Raw genomic sequence first — 22,883 nt, 5'->3', positions numbered from 1 at the left:
CGAGGCTTAAGTATTTCAGTCTCTCCTGACTCCAGGCTCATCAGTGTTAGCAGTTGAAGCTGGATTTAACTGCTGGCCAAATAACAAAGGTATGCAGACTTACACATAAAAAAATGCACTATCTTGAGGTACCCAGACAACTGTTCAAAAAAAATAAATTCACAAAATATCCTAAGGGATATAAGAATCAGAGCTGAATTTTAGTATTTTCAAACTGTTCTCACCCTTCCTCCTGGGACTGCAGTAGATCTTTGATCATTTCCCTCATTTACAAATGCTGTCATCTCACCATTCTCCTCCTACTCTGTATCATTAATACAAATCCGGAAACAATGGTATTCTCTCTGCTAAAACATCGCAACATTCAACTATTTGTTTCCCGTTCTAAAACAGTTCATTCATTATAAGCCATATCCCCCAAAGAATTTTATCACTTGAAACCTGTTTGCAGTGAATCTAAAGTAGTTGGAAAATCATCTTCTCAAAAATTCCTATGCTGGAACCTACTTCTTCTGGAATTCCAATAAAGCGCAGAGTCCCTCTGCAGGCAATATCCATTTTTCTTCTTTCTGATATAGTCTGCAGCAGTAACCCCTGCAGCTGTTCATGATCCGTTTTCGTTGCTGAGATTCACTGCTCAGCTATGTTAGCTCTTGTACCCACTTCATCCAGGAGAGTTTCGATAATTGCCTCATTGCTTCTTTGTTTCAGCTACCTCTATGCTTATTGCAGAGGTCAGCTTCTCTTTTATCTCCACTATAACAACTTGTTATTTGCTAGGTTCTCTTTGAAGGGACAGGCTGCAGCTCCTGCCTCTTGCTTCATTCCAGTTTTAGTGGTGTTTGTTGCAGCTTGTTTGAATATTTCCTCAAAAACAGGACCTTTCATCATTTTAGTGTAATATTTTATTTTGCTTTCCAGGATCCCCAAACAGGGAAGAGTTTGGATGAAGACTGTGACCTGTATCATGGAGTGTAATCAAAATACTTTTTCCTATAAGTTTGAGAACTTTGTAAGGAGGGTTTTTCCCAAAAGATTTGGGCAGCCATTAGAATCATTGGGTTTTTTTTCTTTTGAAGCAGACTAAATAGATGTAACATACTTCTTTTTACTTCAGGAAGGTTATGGAACCTAGTAGTGTTAACAAAATATTTAAGGTGAGGCTTGGGACCCAAATTGCCTAACTGCTGCTAGAAAAGAAAGAAATGCTGAATATGAAGCAAAATACCACAGAAGTTATCCTACAGTTGCTAATTGTGAAAGTAGCTATGGATATGCAATATTTACAACTGGAGAAACTAGCACCATGTCTTCTTCCCTTTAAACTATTCACAGTGAAGAATAAACCCCAATGTTAGCAGATGTATGGGTGAAAATTCAATGTGTATGAAAGGACAATCAACCTTCGCTGTTTTAGGAGAATCACAGAACTATCTATCATCAGGGACTTTCAAAAAACACAGGTGATCAAATTTTGATTTAACCTATAGAATTTACAAAGACTTTTGGGGGATGTATCCTATTCTGAATAACAGCAAATTTTGGACAACTAAGATGTGGGTAATAAGGGTCAGAAAAATTGTGGGAAGTACTAGGCAGCACCAGGCTTACTAAAATAAGGCTGTAAGTGCTGTTCACAAATTGCCACCAGAGCGTGGTGAGAGGAACGCAGACAGGGCAAATTTTTCAGTGATATTGATGACGTTCTTTGTTCCAGGGACTTTCAGTGGATATTACGTACCCATTTCTCTATTTGAAAATGTGTTTCTTGACATAAAACAAGAGATCTTCACATTTCAAATAAGACGTTCACTCATGTAAAATACCTCCTTTGCTTAGGCGAATGAGCCATCGACCAGGGGCTACGCTGTCTGGAAATCCAGCTGTTGTCAGCTTTTCAATCTGTATCCACATAGGGCAGTTAAACTTCTGAACCAGTCGCAACTGATTTGTAATAACGTAACGCTGACCGTGCACACGTTCATAAAAAAAGGATTCCTTTGCTGTGCTTTAATAGCTAGCAAGAAACCTGCACACGCTGGGCTGTCACACACTCAGCACACTAGGATAAAGCAGTATGACTTAGTACTTAGGCCACCAGCCTGGCAGCCAGGAGACTTAGGGTCTATTCCCAGACCTGCCGCCAGCCGGCCGGGTAACCCTAAGAGAGTCGCTTAGCTTATTTTCCCTCCCATTGTTGTCTATTTAAATCTCAATTTCTGTGAGACAGCAAATGTTTTTCTTCAATGGGGTATGCATGGTTCCTACCACAATGGGACCTCTGTCTCGGCTGGGACTTTGAGGTACTGCAGTAATAAATAAAACACAAATAGCTGGCAGGTGACAAGAAGCACCTATTGACCTCAGCAGAAATCTTCTGACTTCAGTGGTGGCTTATTGTAACCCATGAGAGCAAAATACATTTGGTGTCACCAAAGTCTCAGCGTCTCTTGCCATCTCCATTTCTTAAAATGAGTGAAAAGACAGACTGTGCTATCACTGGGGGGGGGGGATTGGGGTTTTGCAAATGACCCTATTTCTTTATCCAAGACAGCAAGTTGAGGGCCATCTTTTCATGAAAGGTCTGTGAGCACGCCAGCTGTTTCTCACTTCTCATTTTGATATCTCTTTTAAAAAACAAACTGTAGACAATACAGTGCCACACAACCTCAATACGCAGCATCTCCTGAGTCCAGTGGGACTTCAACCACTACCGTTTGAGTAATAGACAGACACCGAGCTATCTGGCCGGGGCATGTGGCATGTGGCGCTGCATCTGACACCTGCGGAGTGGAGCCCGGTGGAAAGCCCCTCGGCCGGCTTCAAAGCGTGACCAGCCCTGGGCGGCCGCACGGGCACAGCAACCACCGGCCTGCTACTGTTCTGCGACCCTGGTCATCCCAAGCCCTGAAGCAGCACCAAGGGCCGGCTCACGGGGTCAAAATCCTCCGAGCCTCTCTCACTTAGGTCCCATGGGGCAACCTGTCCTAGCAGGCTTTGCAGCGCCTGGAGTTCACCTGCTCCGAGCAGTGGGCAGCCCCTTTCAAGACACATCTTTGGTCTCCCTCTCCAACAGGAAGCGGACATAGCTGAGCTATGGCACAAATTGATCCAGACGAGGTGCCATGCTGACAGCACGCCTCTCAGCCAGAAGGATCAGCAAAAGCTTTTTTACTTGGCGGATTAGGAAGTTTTGCAGAGGCGAAGTTAAGCTAACAGTGGGTGAACCACTCCCAGGGCTCAGTGCAGAGCTTGGCCAAACCCGGGCCGTGGCTGCAGCCGAGAAGGTAAGTCCCCAGACCAAGCTGCGGCAGTTAAGCTGTGCAAGCTCCCAGGCAGTGCAGAACACCAGCGTGGGATGCGCAGAGGCAGCACGGCCACTGCCTCGGGACAGCAGCATGCCCGCGAGGGCGGCAGCCCCTGCCCGGGACCGCTCGGCCCCACAAGGCTTGCAGATGGCTGCGGAGACTTTCCCCGTATAAGCCATTACGTTACATTCACACTTAACCCATTTGCAAGGCACCATCATAGATATATTCCTAGTTTACACTTCACATGAGTGGGATGAGGAAGCCCCACTTCACCCTTGTATACTTATTACTTTATACCTGTTTCTGTCTTTAAAACATGCCAGTATTGCTTAATATGGCTGTCCCTGCGGATGTGAGAAGGGTGTGTTTTTAACTTCTCATCTGAAATATTTGCATGAGTGGCTGCTTTGCTCTTTGCCCTGCTTGAGCGAGGAGTATCTTTCTTTCACTTCTCTATTTTGTCGTGATCTATAGAAATAAGTTCAAAAGGGCAGGAACAAGGTTCTGACATCCCTGATGCTTTGACTCACCCTCATGAAAAGTTATTGGTGTCAGTAAAGCTACAGCTGCTCACTTCCCCCAAGCCTCTTTAATTTCTGTTCCTTTGCCACACTCGACAATAAACAATAATGAGCTTTTACATTCCCTTGCTATCTTCTTTCTGTCTCGCAGACACAAGAAAACATATGCACACCATATATACACACACAACCAATTTGTTTTTCAGTTAACCTCTGAAAAAAATAATATATTTATTCTAAAGAAATGTGTAGACTGTAGACTGAAACAGCCTTCAACCCTACTGGCTTTTAAGAAAAGATAGTGATGATAGATATTGTAATAGCTTTTATTGGATTAACATAAAAACTTTGGTGCTGAAGAGCCTTTTCTTCCCTCTTTTTGTGTCAAAGATTGTGGTTTGTATTCTACATTTGTTAGCTCAATAAAAGTTACGTTATCCATGGTACCTTAAATCTCTGATTCACTAGCATAGAGCAATCTATCTCTATATATCACCTCACAGTCTTCATGTCTAAGTACCTATGAAGATATTGCAAAGTAAAATGTTGTGAATGCTTCTCTCCATGCGAACATACTAAAACTTTGTTGAATTTGCCTAGATTTACACCTATTATAGCTCAAAGACTGTTTTCCTCTCCCCTGTGGGGTTGCAGAAGCAGCAGAAATAACAGAGAAGGAGACTCCTCAGACCAAACTCACCCTTGTCTCTCTTTAGACTGCTGACCAAAAGTAAAGTCTCAAAGTCATATTTTTCTCATTTTTTTTGTCACTGACTACCATAACTCAAAATGCCTTGTCTCTATCAGCAGCTTTAGTGACACTGATAATGTAGATTTCCAAGCAAGATACCCAGGGTGAGCCTTCTGTATGTTTTTCTTCTATACTGCCAAGAGTAAAGAAAATTTTAATCTAACAATTGACTTAGTTCTCTCTTTTGAGTTTTCATTTTCCCCAAATGGCAGGAGAGAAAAAAAGAAACACAATTTTTATTGCATGGAAAATGCCTGAGGGGAATGAACTAAATTCAGCACTAACTTGCAAAGGCAGATTTTAAAGTTGCAAAATCAGAATATAATTTGGCCCAATACTTTTTTTCAGTGTTTGGCTCAATCAAAAAAAAAAAAAAAAAGGAACATGTTTTTTCCTGCCTGTGAATTATTGTTAAAATGAAAAATGAGTTTTCATAGACATAAAAGTATCATTGCTGCAAGCAAACATGAACAATGCTAAATCTTCGTCATGTGTACAATCCAAGAAGTCACCAATAAGCACTCTTCTGAGAAATTCGGCTATCCCGGTTTCAGAAAGCTGTGCAATATCCCAAGCCAGCTAGTTTTAACAGCACCATATGTGGAAATTGCTCTCCTTGAAACAATGTCTACCTAATTTGTAGTGGTTAATAACTAATGGCATATAATTTTAAATTCTAGCAACACTTTGCTAGCTCCTGTTTTTAATTAAACCTCGCTTGCAATGATGTGGGAAGCAGCAATCTGATAGGCATGAGGCTGGATCAGCAGCCTGTGACTAGTGGGGCCAGCAACAACAGCATTAGCCCAAGTACACTGGTACATGTGTGTCTGGCAGGACCTAGATTCCCTTGTCCTAAGTACTCATGTTAATTCAGAGTCCTGTCAATCAGGACTTGTTACTATGGTAATAGTGGGCCTAAGCTAATCAAGAACCACTTGCCTCTCTTTGTGAGTAATGGCTAATAAATCTGTGGTCAGAATTCGGCCACAGAACTCATTTTGACCAAGTGAGCAGGAAAAGCATGTGATATGAAATTAATGATGTATTAAAAATTAATGTTAATTAATGAGATTTAAAAAAATTATCCTGACACAAATAGCTTTTCCTTTCACTGTAACAGGTATGCAAAGGGAAGGAACACCGGTCACAGGTGGAACAAGCAGCCACCACCTCCCTCCTAGCTGACACAGTCATTACTTCTCACTTTACAAGCTGTGCAGATCCATGATCAAGGCCAGGAAAAAAAAAGTCCTGTATGGTACTACGTAGTTCTTAATATATTGTGTAACAGCACTTTGGACATCATTCAGGCATTAAAGCAGAGGTTTTTATGGGCCTAGAGGAGAGCGGGGCACCTCCCTATCATTTGAGCCTCTGTGTAAGAAAATCCAGAACAGTTTTGACTGAAGGTCCACTTCCATCAAACCCTCAGTCTAGCAGGATGTGGCAGAGTTTCAGAGTGCCGAGTCTTGAGGCAATTCTCTATCTGCTTCTGAATTTGTTTTGCAATTGCAGTATGTCTCTCTCTATGTGCCATTAAGAGTACAATTCTTTTATTTCCCCCCTCCCTGCTTTTTTAAAACATCATGTTTATGCAAGTGGACAGGAGGCTCTCGTATCTGGGTCACATGTTTGCTGGAGGTCATTGAAAGGCTACAAAATGGAGCATGCCTAATTCTGCTATTTCAGAAGTTTTTTTCACATGTACTCAAGACAATTATGCCTATTAAATGAATTAATTAAATTTCAGAAATCCTTTGAAAATTCTGGCATATCAAAAAATATTCTGAACTCCTTCCTTTCATTTCCTCTAATGCTTCTTAAAAATACTCAAATCCTAGAAGCTGTTGGAGACTGCATCTTGACCGCCTGCGATGTGGCAAATGTATTAAATGTGTCCTGTCTTCATTGTAAGCATGGCTAGTTGCAAGTTGAATAAACCAAGTAAATAAAACAGAGCACCAAGGTCCACGAAGTGACCTTTAGCAGCATTGCTGTCATTGGCCCAAATGCTACTCTGCTGAGAGTAATTTAGAGAGAGGGTAGAAATGTCACTGATGTTCTTTAAGAGCTGTGGGGTTCGTGACTGGACAGGATATGTGAGACTTTTCAATGCCAAGAACTGGCTGAGCTGCAAACTTCAGGGATGCAGGAGAAGAGCAAAGACAGGCTGTGTGTGTCCTTGCCAGCTCTTCTGCACTGCTCTTCTGGCTGCTGCTGGGCCACCGTCTTCCTTGGGTGCTCTCCCGCCCGCTGCCCAGGTCTTCCTCCCCTCCTGAAGGAGCTTAGGAGATCTGCAAAGGACATCCTGTTAGACTAAGACACACTTGTAGAAAGTGGGCACAACCGACCCGTGGAGCAGATCAACAGCAGGGCACATCCAGTTTCTGGTGTTTGTGGGACGATCTTATTGGGGCAGGGGCTGGGGAGTAAGAAAGTGCCAGAAGTGAAGCTCCAAGCTCCTTCCCAGTTTAGGCTCTGCAAAATTTGCTGGAAACAAAATACTCTAGTGAGATCCTGGCCTGGAAATCAATACGTGGTTACCTTTCTTGTTCTCCAACCTTCAGATGTCATGTAGAATGGGTTCAGGCCAGCAGTGTAAAGAAGGACTCTGGTCACCCACGTTCCCCCACAGGCCCTGGAGAGAGAAGGGGCACCTCAATCCTGTTTTTAACTAGAGTAGACTAGACACAGCGGGATGACCCTCCCTCTGGAAGTGGCTGTGTGTGTTCACAGGCACAGAAAAAGCCACCAAGCATCATCAGCATTTTTGCCCTGCTACCTACCAGTCCTCTGTCTTATACAAAGAGAGTGGAAAAGCCTGGGGAATGGGAAAAACAGTAGCTGATCCTCTGTTTTATTTGCTTCTTGCAGTGCTTTACTCCCTCTGCACCATATATCCCAAGGTCCGATATTACCATGGAGCATAGCAGGAAACATCCTATTGGGAAGTAGCTATTCCCACAAAGAAATTTCCTGATTTTCAAAGGTGCTGAGCATCAGTAACTGCTTCTTAAGTAAATGGGAGCTGTGGGTGCCTAGTAATTACAATCCTTTTACAATTTCAGTCCACTAATTCTTAGGTGCCTAATACTAAATAACCACATATAAATACTTTCTTTCAGGTAGTACTGCAATAAATGCAAACAAAAGTCAGCAATTTATTGTTGCAATTTTAATATGATGCAGAGGTCATGTCACAGGATCAGTCTGACATCAAAAACTTCTGGGAATCCACAAAGAAAAAAGTATTTTAAAATACTACATGGGGTAGCCTGTCTCTGAGCAGCACTGTCAGTTCTGGGGAATTCCGTATCTCTACTTTAGCTATTTGGAAACTAAAATGTATACAAGATGATAGCTCATTAAGAAGTGTTTCTTTTTGGTGGGCAAGAGAAGATTTATCAAAGTTGGACCACACAAACAATCAGCTTTGGACAGAAGCCACCTTTACTAATGAATGGGAGGGAACATTTTTTAATCTCTCTGAGATCTCTTACCAATTGATTTCATATGATTTATGGTAGGTTTTATTCTCTAAGAATTACGATACTCTTCAAGTGCCAGCAGAGACCCAATATTTTTATTGTATGGCTTTGTCTCTTGACACTATGTCATTTCATCCTGACACTATAGCATTCTTCCTGCAGACTCCGGCTGCTATTGTTTCACATTATCCTTGTCTCCTTGGACTTGCATTGTCCTGACTCACTGTGATCACATTAAGTCAGATTTAAACAAACAGGAGAGAAAACACATCAGCTGATACCTTTGATTAATTTTAGCCAGAAAATATTAAACCAGATAGTTTGCTACTCTGCATTTCCTGATATTGTGAGAATTAATTCATCCAGATTGATTATGTTTATTCTGCACTAGCCCATGAACATTACCTATGTGAGAAGGTATTATATGGGCATTGAACAGAGAGAGCCTTTGATCATGTCCTCTGGAAATATCTTCTCAGCCTTCCTGAAGTGTAACTTTAGACCAGGCTCTACCAAGGCCACTTAACTCTTTTGTGCATCCCCTTGAGCTCACTGGTGAATGAGTGGAAATTCGCTCTGTTTCCTTTACTAGGTGGCATATGTCAAGGATCCCTATGATCACTTTTATTACCTGCTTTATCTAGAGAGCTTCTTGCTGGAGCCCAGGGTGTCAGTGGTCATGGAAAGAGCATAGCCTGAATATCACATCCTTTTATACCCATCCACGCCAAACAATTACCTGAGGCGCATTGTGTTTCCGTCTCTCGAGTCTTTGGCCTAGATCCTGAGCTATGGCAAAGCAGTGTCAGTTCTGACTCGGGAAAGGGGAAAGACCAGTCTCCTGATGGGACTTAAAGAAGTGCTGGACAAAGGCAGAAGGCAGGAGGAAAGTTAAATAAAGCAATAAGTTTTACTGTGTCTACCACTCTTTTGAGACTTGCTCCCAATGCAGAGCTGCTGAAATCTGGTGCTCTGCCTGCTGCTGTGCCACATGTTTAAAATGACAGCGCTGCACTTGCTTAATTGCCTGGATGGCTGGAAGCACTCAGTAGCAGCTCTCCTCGATTCCCCAAAAGAGCTTACAAGGTCCTGACAAGGCTCCGTCCAGCTCCTTCAGAAGTCAAGAGAAATGTTGGAATTGCTGCCACTGAGCACTGGGCCATACTCTCAGATCCTTAGTCCTTGAACCTCATTTATCAGCTTTAACAGGACCTATTCCCGCTGCTACTGAAGATAGCTAAGGGTTTGGTCCCAGGTGAAAGCAGACAACAAGGGGAGAGCAGAGAAATGGGGCAAGAAAGAGAAATCACATGCTTCCTTTTGGTCAGTTGCCATGGATTTCAGGATCTGAGCCTGGTATAGGGGGAAGGATCATATTGACCCGCCCGCAAGAGCAATCCCCTCAACTCCTATTGATAAGCACATAAATGGAGTGGAGCATCTACTCCAGTACGTGGATTTCTGTGTCTTCTCATTATAATCGGCTCTGGGAGAATAATGTCATATAAGATGTCAAAAACAAGAAGCAACATGTTAGAAAAGTGCCACTTGGAAATAAAGCCCTGCTTTTATTGGATAGCTGATCTGCTAAAAGCAGTTATTTGAAATATCTGCAGATCGCTGGGATCTGTGAATAATTGCTATCTGCACATCTCAAATTCTTTACAGTTTTGCTGTTAGACATAGCTGTGCATGTCTATAAATAGTAGAGCAATGTCGCTCACTGCATAATACAGTCTCTGTGCTTTTACAACTCATCATGAACTTCTATGTAATTTATTTTTTATTGAAGAATTCCAATTAATGGCTTCCTGGTGATTTTAAAGCCTCAAATTATCAGTCTCTGAAAACAAAGCAGAGAACATAATTATCATAAACCGAGAATTTTTCATTTTGAAGCTTATCTGTTTGTGCTAAGTATCTTGTCTGTAAGTAATTAGTGCCTTTATTTTTTTCAGTAAAAATAATGACCATTCTATGCTACACATCCAAATTTTGTTAACTGCTAGATGTACTGTATATATTATATTTGAAAATGCACCACCTTGGACCAGCTTTAAAGTATTTCATCAAATGATAATGGCAACAACAAAATACATCTGTTTGTCAGAATAAATTATGTGACATATTTTTAAAAAAAGCTATTATATCTTTTTCTCTTCCTTCTAAGAATAAAAGCCTTTCAAAAATATGCACTTGTTATTTATTACTATGGCTGCACAGGAAGAAGAGATTGGTTAGCTGCTATTTGGTTATTTATAATTCCTAACTGCTAATCAGAATCAATCAGCCAATCGTATATACTTACACAGCACCCTTTATGCGAATATCTCAAAACCCTTTGCCAAAGATAATACCAAATACAATTACACAGGCACATTTTAAAATAACAAGGCAATAGTAATTACATGTAGGCTAAATTCTTCCTTGACTTACAACCTAATTCAAATTTTGAATTGTTTTTACTGAATTCTGTGGAATCGTACCCTTGTATCTCATGGAAACCTAGCAAAATCAGTGCAGCTGTACGGCAGAGTCATCGGAAAAAAATATGCTCTAGTATTTTGTGTGGTATTCTACAACCGGCGAGGAACCAGATCCAGGAACAGAAAAGATCTGGTTCTATAGATAGCTTTTCTTGCCCATATTTCATGACAGAGGTAAGAGAACCCCCGCCGGGCTGATACCTGTTGTATTGTTCTGTCTAGCTGAACAGCTGGCCTCTGCTAGTGGAAAATACTTGATATCTGGGAAGGTGAAGAGAATCCTTCCCAAGAAGCCTGTACCATTGTGGGTATGGTTGGGGACATTCTGGCTAACCACCATGTTGATCAGTTTGTGCCACAAAGCATGAGGATTATTTGTTCTTCTGCTGATCTAAATCATTTTCAGATATCAATCCATCACCAAATTATCCCCTGTGTTGCAAATTCCACATACAGCAAAGCTGGACACCCAATTTAGAGAATGCAATTCATAATGAGAAAAAAAGTTGGCATTTCTGAGAGACAGTTTAGTGATGAACAGGAGGGGCAGAGCTAAAAAATGCCTAAAAAATTAAGCTATATCCTATATAGCCTTTTATGTTAGCAAAATCATTCTTTAGCTGATCGACTGCTTTGTTGGAGGCCACACCAGGTCTGTCAACATGGGAGTAACAAACTTAACAGTCTAGATTATGGAAATCAAGCTAGTGGTAGAGATCTGGACAAAGCTGCCAGCACCTGAAGGAAGTAGCAAACAAAACCTACAAAGAAAGGGTCACAGTAGTAATAAAGTAATAAAGGGTATGTGAAGTTTCAGGATCCCAGGGAGGCAGCTTGGGTTTCAGTTTGGGAAAAAAGTCTGTGAGCCCTGAGACATCTTTACATTCTGCTTAGCATGTTCAAGAGTTCAAAGCAGGAGCAAACTGAACCAACACTGGAAACAGCCAAGATAGGTAATGGGAGAAATCTGTGGCAACATCTCACAGCACTCGTTGTAAGAAAGGAATTTAAATGTGACATCTGATACTGTGAAATCCTGCTTTTGCCTGGTACCTAGGGAACTGGGGTGGAAGAAGAACATGTATATTTACAGTTATTCTAGTGCCAAGAGCAAGGGATTTGTGTCACTGATGTTTTAATGGTGTGCAGACCTTTGCACGAGTTTGCTGCGCAGTCTCCCTTAGCCCCTCAGTACCGGGCTGCATTTCCAGGTGGGATAACTCTTTTCCCATCTCCAGACAACTCAGTTTATAGCCCAGAGTGTGAGGGCTTGTCGTGCTTATCATCGTCTATTGTTGCATGCTGGATGCGATGAGTCATAACTTAGCCAGTCATCCTATACATCTAGCTATTGACAGATGAGTACCGAAGTCTGCTCCACTGCATGTTCGAAAAGGCTCTGGATATATATTTGGCTGGGACGCTGAAAAGCTAAAGATATGAATAACTTGCCCAGGAAAGCAGGCAAGTAGAAGTAGTACCAAAGTGGGTTTCTGCTGTCGCTTTGCAGAAATGCAGTAGGCTCTGTGGGGAAGTGAGAGCTGAAGGTGTGAAGCTTCTCGTGGCGAGGCACGGAGGAGGAGCAGCGTGGGCAGCGCCCGGGTAGCGCGCCCAAAGCAGGCACCCGCGCGCCAGCAGAAGAGCTTACGGTCAGCAGCGTGAGGGGGCTGGCACGGTGGCTCCCATGTGTGATTTCAATGTCCCTTTGATATTTTCCAGTGCCTGCTCCTTTGGATAAGTTCAGGATGTGCATGGCGTGACTCAAGAAGGGTTAAAGCTTGAAAGACCGCCAGATGCTGAGCTGCTCTGCACTAGTTTTAACCCCCCACATCAGATTAAAGTGACTTCTGCATTGTGCAGGCCACCCATTGTGGCAAGGGGCCGCCCTGGCAAAGAGCCATGAGGACAGAGGGCGGCTCTGGCCAAGGTCTCTGGTTCTGTGTTCGCTCTGCATAAGTAAAGCATCCCCTAGGCCACAGGTGAGGACAGGGACCAGGCCCAAAATGGGAATGAGTCCACCAGGGTGCCAGCTGAGTACCACCAGTACTCAATATTACCTTAATACACATGCACAACCCTGCTTTATTACCCTATCTTGTATAGCAATGCCTCGTCTATGCTGGATCACCTAAAGAAAAGAAACTACACAGTCAATAATCCAGTTTAATAACAGCAGCTATGCACGTTAGACAAAGTTAGGAGGAATAAGCTAGGAAGATGATGACTACACTTCCCTACAGGATCATGTTCCTGGCGATCTGTACACTCTCCCTGAGAGCAGTTGTTTCCAGGTTGCCCCAGATTGTTCCTCAAGTAATGCCACTAGCATAAGACACATTGATCTCTGCCAAACACCACCCCGTCTCTGATGTCTGTGAATAAGTATGAAGCCACATATGAATTGGGAATGTTTGTAGCCTTTGGAGTGAAACTGAAGTCAAAGACCAACCTCTATTGACTTCACTGGGGACAAGACTTTTTCCTCTTGGGTTCGAATTCAGTATCTGATTTTTAGAAATCCTACTGTTTTGAAGGACATCAATGCACCTCCCCCCATTTTTATAAGAAGGGATCCTGCTAATTGCAACAGAAACTTTCTAAAGAGAATGAATTTTAAGGGGACCTAATGTAAAATACTAAGTCCATAATTTTTATATCGTAAATAAACATGCATTAAAATTCATAAATCAAATTAGAATACCATCTCTTATCAATTCCCCTCCTGTCTCACTGGCCAGCTCCTTGCTCCGTGATCCTCCTTGCACTCTCCCTACTTCTTACATCAGCTGGAAGGCAAATGTCCCTTCAAAATGTGAATGGGGTTTAAGGTACCTTCCCAGCCTGATCGCAGTGCAGATCCAAGCTGGTAACTGTCCAACATTGCTCACATCTTCTGCATCCTTGAACCAAGATCCCTGACTTCACTTCTGAGTTCCCTTTTATTTTGGCAGACATCCAGGCCAGCTGCTAAAATAAATCTTTTTTTCCCTGTGAGCTCTGATGTTCTCCTACTGGCAAAAGGTAGCAATAGTGGTGGTGTTTGTTGGCTTTTATCCTAACTGTGCAATCCACTCTAAGCCACCTCGCCCCATGTCTACTAACCACATACACAGACTGCAGGATGAGGTAAAGAAACTCCTCAGTTTGCTGTCTGCCTCACAGTCTCTTTGCTTGCAGGCACTAAGTAAATGTCAGCTTTTTTTTTTTTTACAGTGTTACATACATTGTTAATTTTAAAAAGAAATCCAATATCACTGTTTTTCATGCAAGCTGAGGTGAATCTGAAATTTAATAAAAATAGTGGAATTTTTCATTAATGGCAACCACAGTTTAAACTAGCACTAACTTTCTGTAGCAGCAAGACAGGAGAACAGATAAACAGAGGTCATCCTCATCTTGTTACATTCCAACCGTCTTCAATTAGAACTTCAATGGCAACAAATCCAATGTCTTGCTATTGCTTTACTGAATTAATGCAAAAGAACTGACACAATGCATTATATCCAACAGCATTTATGAATGCTTTGGGGAAAGGGATTCACTAAGTACCTAAAAACATTAGGCCTAATAATGTATTGTACAAGGGAAAAACACAAGGGCAAGGAAATTATGTGAAATACTCTTTCCTGATCAGGCCTTTCTATCGCTCCAGATCCGGCAGGCAGAGACGCGTCACAGGTTATTAGGGCAGGAACATGGTCAAAGAGTCCCGTAGCCTGACCTTGCTCCTGGGGTGGCCCGTGACTCATGGGAACCCCTTCTTCCAGTGAGTACCCACATGCACCATGTTGCATTACAGAGCTGAGCAGGAAGGTGCATCGCCTGTGGAAAAATACGTGCTGATTTGGAGACTTTGCAAGAGAAGGAGTCGTACCCCTGCAGCAGGCTACAAAACGCCTGTTTTCAGTTTCACTGGGACAGTAACTTTACTCATATTCCTTCAACTGTTCTGGCTGATGGTATCATTGGAAGTTAGCTTGCCCAAAAGCCTGGCATCATAATTCAGGTAGTTACTACACCGTAACCTTTAGTAGCTGTATCTCTGAATAGCAGATATCTGCATGGACTTTGCCTTCGCAGAGTGCAGCTCTGTGGTCTGTCACCATCACATAGAGGAAGAAAACTATAAGTGGAAGAATGTGGAAAAAAATATTTTGCTTCCAAAGTACATTTCTTTATGGCTGTTATTGGAAAAAAAAAAAAAAGTTCTATGTTAAAACTATGCTGTGTGGTATCTGTTCTTTAGACTTTGTTTTTTGTAGAAGGGCTCCCCAGGTCTCACCCATATCTGAGGCCAAAGTAAGTAAGGTCCTTCCTTTCCCCTAACTCTTCCATTACAAAATCAGCAGTTTATCATCTCTCCCCCCAAGGCCACCATGAGTGGCCACCTCACAATGCATTTCCAGTCAGTGGAAAAGCAGGAAAGTCAGCCAGTGGCCATCCCTTGCAGCATGTAGGACTCAGAAACATGGGCAACAGCCTGGTTTATCAGCCAGGTCATCTAATAAACCAAAGGTACTTGGGAGTTATCCATCTATAATGGCAATAGACAGCACCCTCAACACCTACTGAAGCCGTTCAACCTTCCCGCAGCCACCTGCCTAGCAAAGCTCAAGCACATCACTCTTGTGGCATGACTTGCGCAGACCTGAGCCTGGACCCAGCAGTCCCCAGGTCCCCCCGAACCGCAGGTGATCTGCAGGCCTGCTCCGGCTGAGAGCGCCAGCCACTGCCAGGCTCGCTTGCGGTGCAAGAGAGAGCGCTCCCTGTGCCAATTACGCTGCTCTTGAAGTAATTCAAAGAGAGACAACAATATTTGTATACTATCCAACAATAATGCTGTTCCATCGATATTTGTAAAAATATACAGTCGCTCCTGAGGTTGTGCTGGGTATTTAATATGAAAAGCAGAGAACAGACACACCTACAGAGTGAAATCTCCCAAAGAGCCTGCCCAACTCCAATGTCACATGTAGTTTTATTTTGGCACCTGTGTCTTCCCCTCAGCAAGACCTTAGTTTAAAGAGAGAAATATGCCTTTTTCTTTCCCCCTTCCCTTCCAACTCTGGCCTCTTGACATTCAAAAGTCAAAGAGATCCCAGAATCCACTTCCTTTTAGCAAGAACAACAACTGAAGTTTAGCCTGAGGTTTTGCCTCTGCTAGCACTGCTTCTAATAGCAGAGATTACACAGAAGTTAAGAGAAGCACTTCTGTAGGAAGACTGAAAAATATGAATGACTTCTTGCAGAACAGACCTATCTTTCTGTAGATTTCTGTTTCTTAATTAAATTTGTCATTGTATTTTTCTCTTTCTTGTCATTGTAAGCAAGGAACTTACTGCAGAAAGAAATTCACTGGGTTTTCCCAAATATTCCGCAATCGTTCGTCACTTTTTTCTCCCTGAATATTGGCAGCTCGGCTCAGAGCTGAGCTTCCAGCTCGGCATATGGTGCTTTGTGCTGGATTGCCCCTACTGTGGCAACCAGAAGTCACTGGAAACTTTGGAGTTGGAAATGGCAATTCGTGGTAATATGCGATAATGAGGAAGACGGTTCCTGTCTCCACTGTGGAGCACTGACCTTTTAACAGAGCAAATGTCAGGGAGAGATACACAAATGTGTTTAGAACAATATCAGGTGCTTCTCTATAGGGGGTATTCAGCCAGGCACAGGTACAGCTAATGATTCACAGCTACTGCACGCGCAGGCGGCATAGGCATGATGTTTAAGGTCATTCTTTGGAAAAGCAGCCTGGAAAATCATACTCCTACGAGTAAGGGGCCAGACCCTTTGGTCTTGGCGGCCGGCCAGCAGGCAGCGGGCAGGCGCTTCCCGGCCGAGGGGAGCAGCGGGTCACCTCTAGCCGGACGGTGTCAAGGGAGCCCAGGGCCAGGGCCATCACCACTAACTTCTAGACTGGATTTCTGGAATCCTTGCTCTGCAGCAAGCGCCTTTTTCTCATCCGTTCACAGAGCTACATGGCTGGGGGACAAGGGAAGGGAGACAGGAGTAACAAATGCCTTATCGAATTACAGCAGAAAAGTGGCACCAGGTGTATCCCCACACAGCCTAAATGAGGGTGAAGCCTTTGGTGATGTGGGAGGAGTAACAGAAAAGCCAGAGTACCATGAATCGATATCTTGGAAACGATACATTACAGGCTATATAAAAGCTCTCTCGAGTTACTGCTTGCCTAGCTAGGCAGCAGTAAATTGCTATTGGCAGCTCTACGCATCTCAGTAGTGTATTATATAAATGTCATTACACCTCCACCACAGGGGCTATTTGAAGGCAGGGCGGGTGAGGAGGGCTACGTCGCAGGGTATAGGATACTCAAGACTCTTCCTGCTTCCGTACCTCTGAGTTTCCCTCCCAGCGGCAGGCAGGCAGGCAGGCAGGCAGGCAGGCGTACAGGGCCTTCCCCAACACGGCCGGCCGAGGCTGCGCAGCGCTCTGGTTTCTGCGTACCCGCTGCAACTCCTTGCAACACGGTTTTTGCACAGAGTGGATGTTATGCTATCTTTCCACAGGTCTCGTCCTCCTTTTCCTACACCAACACTAAATCCACTTACTTCACCTGAAACACCCCTGGTTTCCAGACGTGGGAGAAAGGACTGAGTGAGTTTCCAAATGAGTCAGAGTTAAAACAGTCTAGTTGTGGACCAGAATCAAAAGCCAAACGGGCAGCTGGGGTGGGTCTGGGGATTGAAGTCCATTGCCTGAAACAGATTTGCAGTCAAGGCATAGGGTTCGCAGCCCATCTCTTGCACTTCTGGAATATTTGGGTGTCTACACCTGCTCTTCTCAAATCTATGTTGGTTCCCTGACAATTTGGGAAATACCATCACTATATTGTGTAAAAAAATACAAGGAGATCCACTTCTTATTCTTCTCACACTAAGATGGGAACATCTGACATAAGGACAATACAGAGCAGACCTACGTAATCCCAGGTACTACATGCTCCTCTCCTTCTCTGTCCAGGGAAGTCTTACAGGACACATTTCTAAAAACCCACATATTGCTCCCAGCTATGCCCTGAATTACTTGCATCCACCTCCTTTTCCAGTGGGAGCTGCACCTATGCACAGGAGAACAAAACTGGTCCCTCAGCATGTAGTCCATCACTGCAGTACATTAAAACAGTATAATCAATAACTTGTCACTGCAGACTGGAGGGCACCAGCAATCTTTTCACACCGGTTTTGCTTAATTCATCAGGTACAATTAAAAGATATGTCAGCATACCTGCTTCAGACTACGCGGGCCAGACCGTGCGCACAGAGTTGGCGCCCTTTGGTTCCTTCAGAGCGATGCCACTGCAAGGCAAGGATGCCTGTGCTTGAACGGCCTTCCTGCTGCACAGTAGGTTTGTCCAACCATTCTTATGTTTATTTCTGCGGGCTAATCTGAACACCATCAGCAGCAACTGTTGTGCAGTTGTGCAACTGTTCCCAGAAAGTGAAATCCTGACGTCAGTCCACGCGGGCGTGTGTGCACCCAAAAACCTGCATGCACCAACAGGTGTCAATCAGGACTCCTGTGACTGCTTTTCTTAGGCCACTTCTGAGGAGGAGTAAGCCCAATATACCAGGGGCACGCACAATGTGTTATTAGCTCTGTGCTTTAGCCAGAAAACAGAGATATTCTCCCTGGCAAGACGCATGCCAAAGACCGGCAGAGCGCGCGCTGCGGAGCCAGTGTCAGCACACGCGCTGGCCCTGGCCGTGCTGCACTGATTATGCAGTGAGGGGCTTGCCCGATCCATCAGATTCTCTAGAAAGCAGCACCTTATGGCTGGAAGGGAAAAGTCCAAGAAGTCAGCAAACTATAATTACAAATTGTTGTTCTTTCTGAGTTAGTAATGCTACTGGGGGGAGAGGAGAGGGTAATAAGCAGAATTTTCTAGGAAGCATGCTGAAAATAAGGTACGAAGAAAAGTCACTGAAAATGTCAGACAAGCCAACAGGGAAAGGTCCAAGGAGCAAGCAAAAGCACAGCATATACTTTTTCATCTATTCAATCTGACCCTGGGCCCAGTGCCACAATCTTTTTAAGGTTAGTGGTGGGAAAGCTGCCTTTTGAATGTTTGCAGAGGCCTATTAACATCCTGTGCTGAGGAACCTTAAACCCCAGGTAGTATTTCAGAGGAAATGGACAGCACAAAACACAGACTGAAAATTAACCACAGCAGACCCTGGGCCTAAATAAGTTCCACTAGCCCTTTCTGAAATCACTTAAAGGCTTTCCTTCCAGTTGGACTCCTGCCCAACCACTTTAATAGGTGCAGCAGGCAGGGGGAAAAAAGGGAGTGGGGGGAGAAAGAGGAAAAAAATAAAAGGAAAAAGAAACCTATTTGGCTGTGTAATTTAAACATTCTTTGCAAAATAATAATAAAAAAACAGTTTAACAAAAATTGCAACTGTAGCAGGATCACGAGGGTAACTTAGTGAAATGCTCTGTGGATGGCTGCAAACCTCTAATGGAAAGTTGTATAAGTGGCTGAGGCCAAAGTAGGCATTAATTACAATGAAAAATCAGTTTAGAGCAGGCCACAACTAAATTGGAAGCTGGTCCTCTAGGTAAAACAAAGAAAGTGAACAGAAGCTTTAGATTTGATTACATGGCAATACAAGAAAAATGTGCTGTATGTTGTCTATTATTAAAGCTGCTTTTGGGCCTTGTGTGTGTGCCTAAGGGATTTTAATAAAAAATTAGTAATAGCCCTGCTGCCCTGGCTCACTGTGGCTTTTGGAGCATTTGTGGGTACAAGGCTAGTTCTGCAGTACAAATTAAGTCACTTTAGACAAGCAACCTTGAAAGCATTACATGATAGCAAAGTTCAAATGGTACACTTCTACTTTAAGAGGACACAGTCCCTTGCTGGAGGCCAACTCTGGGTTTAGAAGAAGCAATAAAATTTCATCAGAAAAAAACCTGCAACTGTTATATTTGTCTTTGATTATTCTTGGCAACACTAGAAATACATATCCAGGTACATAAACGCTATATAAGTGTATAAAATGTTGTGAGAGAGCAAGTTAATGACAAAAAAGTCACCATTAACACAGGATTTTTTTTTACAAACGTTAACTCTATAACTCTCTTTACATTGATGTAATGATATTAGTAATATTGTCTTTATTGCTAATATCAGCGCTGGGTCCTTGGCAGGGTTAGACGCAACAAAGCCAGAAAAGTTCACCTGGATTAATTTAAAAAACAAAACAAAGTTTATAAAGCAAAGGCAATTTGTGGAGGTGTGCATTTTAAAGTGAGATTAACTATGTTCTTTGTACTCCCGTGTATTCATGACTCGGTGGCTCTGATCCTGCCACGAAGTCCCTGGCTACAATCTCCTGTAAACTGAAGGCCAGGCTGGGCATGCAGAATTTTCCCAAATCCAGGGAAATATGGGCAAAAGGAGAAACGATCAGAGGGTTAAAAAGACGAGAAAGCCTCTCAGAGGAGAGGCCGCTGCAGCCGGGAGCCCCTTGGGCTCTGGAGCCGCTGGTGGCCACGGTCCAGCTGGGCCACCATGCTGGGCTGAGACCAGCTGCTGCCCAGGCTGAGCCCTCGCGGGGCGGCAGTGGGTTTTAACCGCTTGGGGTTGGCGGTTCGGCCCCTCTCCTCATAAACACACGGGCTCGGAGACCTCTTTCCAAAGAGCGAGGTGCTGGCAGGTGTTTGCCGTCCTGCGCTCTTCTTGCACGCCACCCTCAAGGGAACAAGGACGCCGCCGGGGAAAAGGGGCTCCTCCCCGTCGTGCGGCACGGGAGGGGAGCGCTAAGGAGCAAACAGCCGTTGGTTTTGGTCCCTTGCCACACGTGTGAGCTGCTGCTCTTACAAATGCTTTTATCCCGGCCCCGCGCGCCTGCGTGCACAGACGCATGCCTCCCTGTGCTGTGCAGCAGTCCTTGCTCACACCAACACTTCTCTTTTTCCTCGTCACACACTGTGTGTTTTGCAATATCCAACAAAGCTGTTATGAGAAAGGACAATCCTGATTTACTGTCCCAGCGACCAGCGGAACTATTTTATGTAAACTACATAATCCACCCAAGACCCAGATTACTGTAAAAAAATGTTGTGACCTGAACACTAAATGTATGCTGAACTCAGAGTAGGTTTGTTGGGTTTTTTTCTTTTTTAAATAGGTATTCCCCAAAAAACTCCATGGAAAACCTGTGACTTCCTCCAGCATCCCCCTGAGCTGGAGGTGGGAGGCTGCTCACCATCCTCACAGGGTCCTGGGGTGCCACGGCCAAGCGGGGTCCCCCCTCCCTCCCCAGTTTGAGTGCTCATCCTCTCAAATCACACGTTCGTCCTTCCCCAAGAGCTTCTCCTGCCATCTCCTCCAAACACCTCATCTCTTCACAACCTACTCATGCTCTGACCAACCTCCTTCTCCCATTTTTAGCTGTGCAAATGCAAAAATTAAAAAAAAAAAACCCTTCCAAAAATTGAAGCATTCACCCGCACGGACTCAACCTGTTACAGCCCGCACCTTGCTGCCTGCAAGGGCTTTGGGAGAGGATGAGCAGCCCCGAGAACTCGGGGGCGCTGGGGCAGAAGGGGTTTCCATGGGAAAAGTTGCTGAGTCTCACCACAGTGAAGAAGGCCTCATGCCTCCAAGCAGTGAGAGTGCACACGAAAGTGTAAGGAGGGTAGGAAAATAAAAGCACTGTGCCTAACATTTCCCAGCAGTTCTTTCCAGCCAACTGCAACCCCTTTTAATCTATTGCAACTGCCTCCGCCGAGCCCAGATCACCCGGTGATGATTTGCAGTAGCAGTAGCCAGTGCCAGACACAAGCCTAACAGATAAACTCAATGGTTGGCAAGCAGGGACCTGGGGCGCATTTGCCAGTGTGCATCTCTAGTGAATAGCCCAATGGAGCTGGAGCCTTAAAAAAATAAACACAGTCCTCTTTTCATATAACCTATATATACATATATATAAATATATACACACACACACACACACACATTTTGTCATTTATCTAATTTTGAAATGTGTTAGTATATTGATGCTTGCAGACATTCCTTAAAGATATATACATGTTTCTTCTCTTTCCTTTTAAGCCTGTTTACTTTTCCTAATGAAAATCCGCAGTCTTTAAGAGCGCCTGGCACCACATCTGCTCAGCGCCTGCAGAAGTGGTCTTCAGAATCAAGTCCCTTTCTCTGGTATCTCTCATGCTAAGATCTATGAAAAAACAACAGCAAAACTTTTGTCTGCGGATTCAAAAGGAGCCTCTTTGTGCCAGATTCATCTACATTAAATTGGTCGTGACCTTCCAGGTGTCTTTAAGGTTGAAGTGTTTGCTGGACCATTTAAAGCTACTCTAGCCGGCTCAGGCGACCCTCGTGACATGGAGAGCCAGGCTTTTAAGAATGTAGCCACCTTGTCAATGCACAGAGGTCACTAATAGCCTGCCTTGGGCCTTCGAATGGGTCGTGTTCGGCTTGCTAGTCCAACACAAAGGGAAAGGAGAGGAAAGATGGGGAGGGGGGATAATTATCATTCTTTTTCCCCCCCCCCCCTCTCTCTCTCTCTCTCCAGGCTGAGAGTTATGCTCCATGTCACTGTGTTAATGCGCTTGCATCCAGGGAGACACATAATGCTCCTCTCAGCCCTGTTTATTAGTGAGATCCATTTGCGAAAGGCCCTTCTTTTGTACCACAATATGAATGTGCTTTGATGGCAAATAATTACACTAGTCCTTTTGACATGAGGATCCACAGGCTGCCCTAGTTAAGCCAGTAATTAGCCTGTCCTCCTTTTTTTTTTTTATTATTATTGAGAAACTACAAATTATCCTCATATGAGCAGTGGCCATTCCTTTTTCTCTTTTCTATTCTGCCTCTCTCTCTCTCTCTTCCTCTCTCCCTCTCCCTCTCTCTTGTATCTCTCAGCACTTTGGATAAGCGGAATGCAGCTGCACTAGAGCAAGATAAAGCTCCGCCATCAAGATGATGAACAATTTGGATGAAGAGGCTTCGAGATGAACACAAAAGCTGAAGAAGTGCGGCTGATGCAGCCCCGGACAGCTGAAGAATGCTGCAGTCTGCAGATGAATAGCCCTCATTTGTGAATATACAGATTTTCCATGATGAATAAAAACTGAGTGTAGGTCACAATAAATAAACTTTTTTTTTTCCCTTCTTCTTAAATAATAATTCAGGTTCCCGGCACCAAACAGCTGTAAATTGAAGGTTGTGCTTAGTTTTCTCAACTCTCAAAGGGGATAATTAAGCTAAGCTCATATTGTTTGATATATTAGTGTAATGATGAGCTACTATATTCTGGCTTGTTTCGAGT

Source organism: Apteryx mantelli, chromosome 3 (genome assembly GCF_036417845.1).
Source record: "Apteryx mantelli isolate bAptMan1 chromosome 3, bAptMan1.hap1, whole genome shotgun sequence".
In the NCBI taxonomy this organism is placed as follows: Eukaryota; Metazoa; Chordata; class Aves; order Apterygiformes; family Apterygidae; genus Apteryx; species Apteryx mantelli.
The sequence above is the reverse complement of the archived record's forward strand: the minus strand, read 5'-3'. Positions refer to the sequence as shown.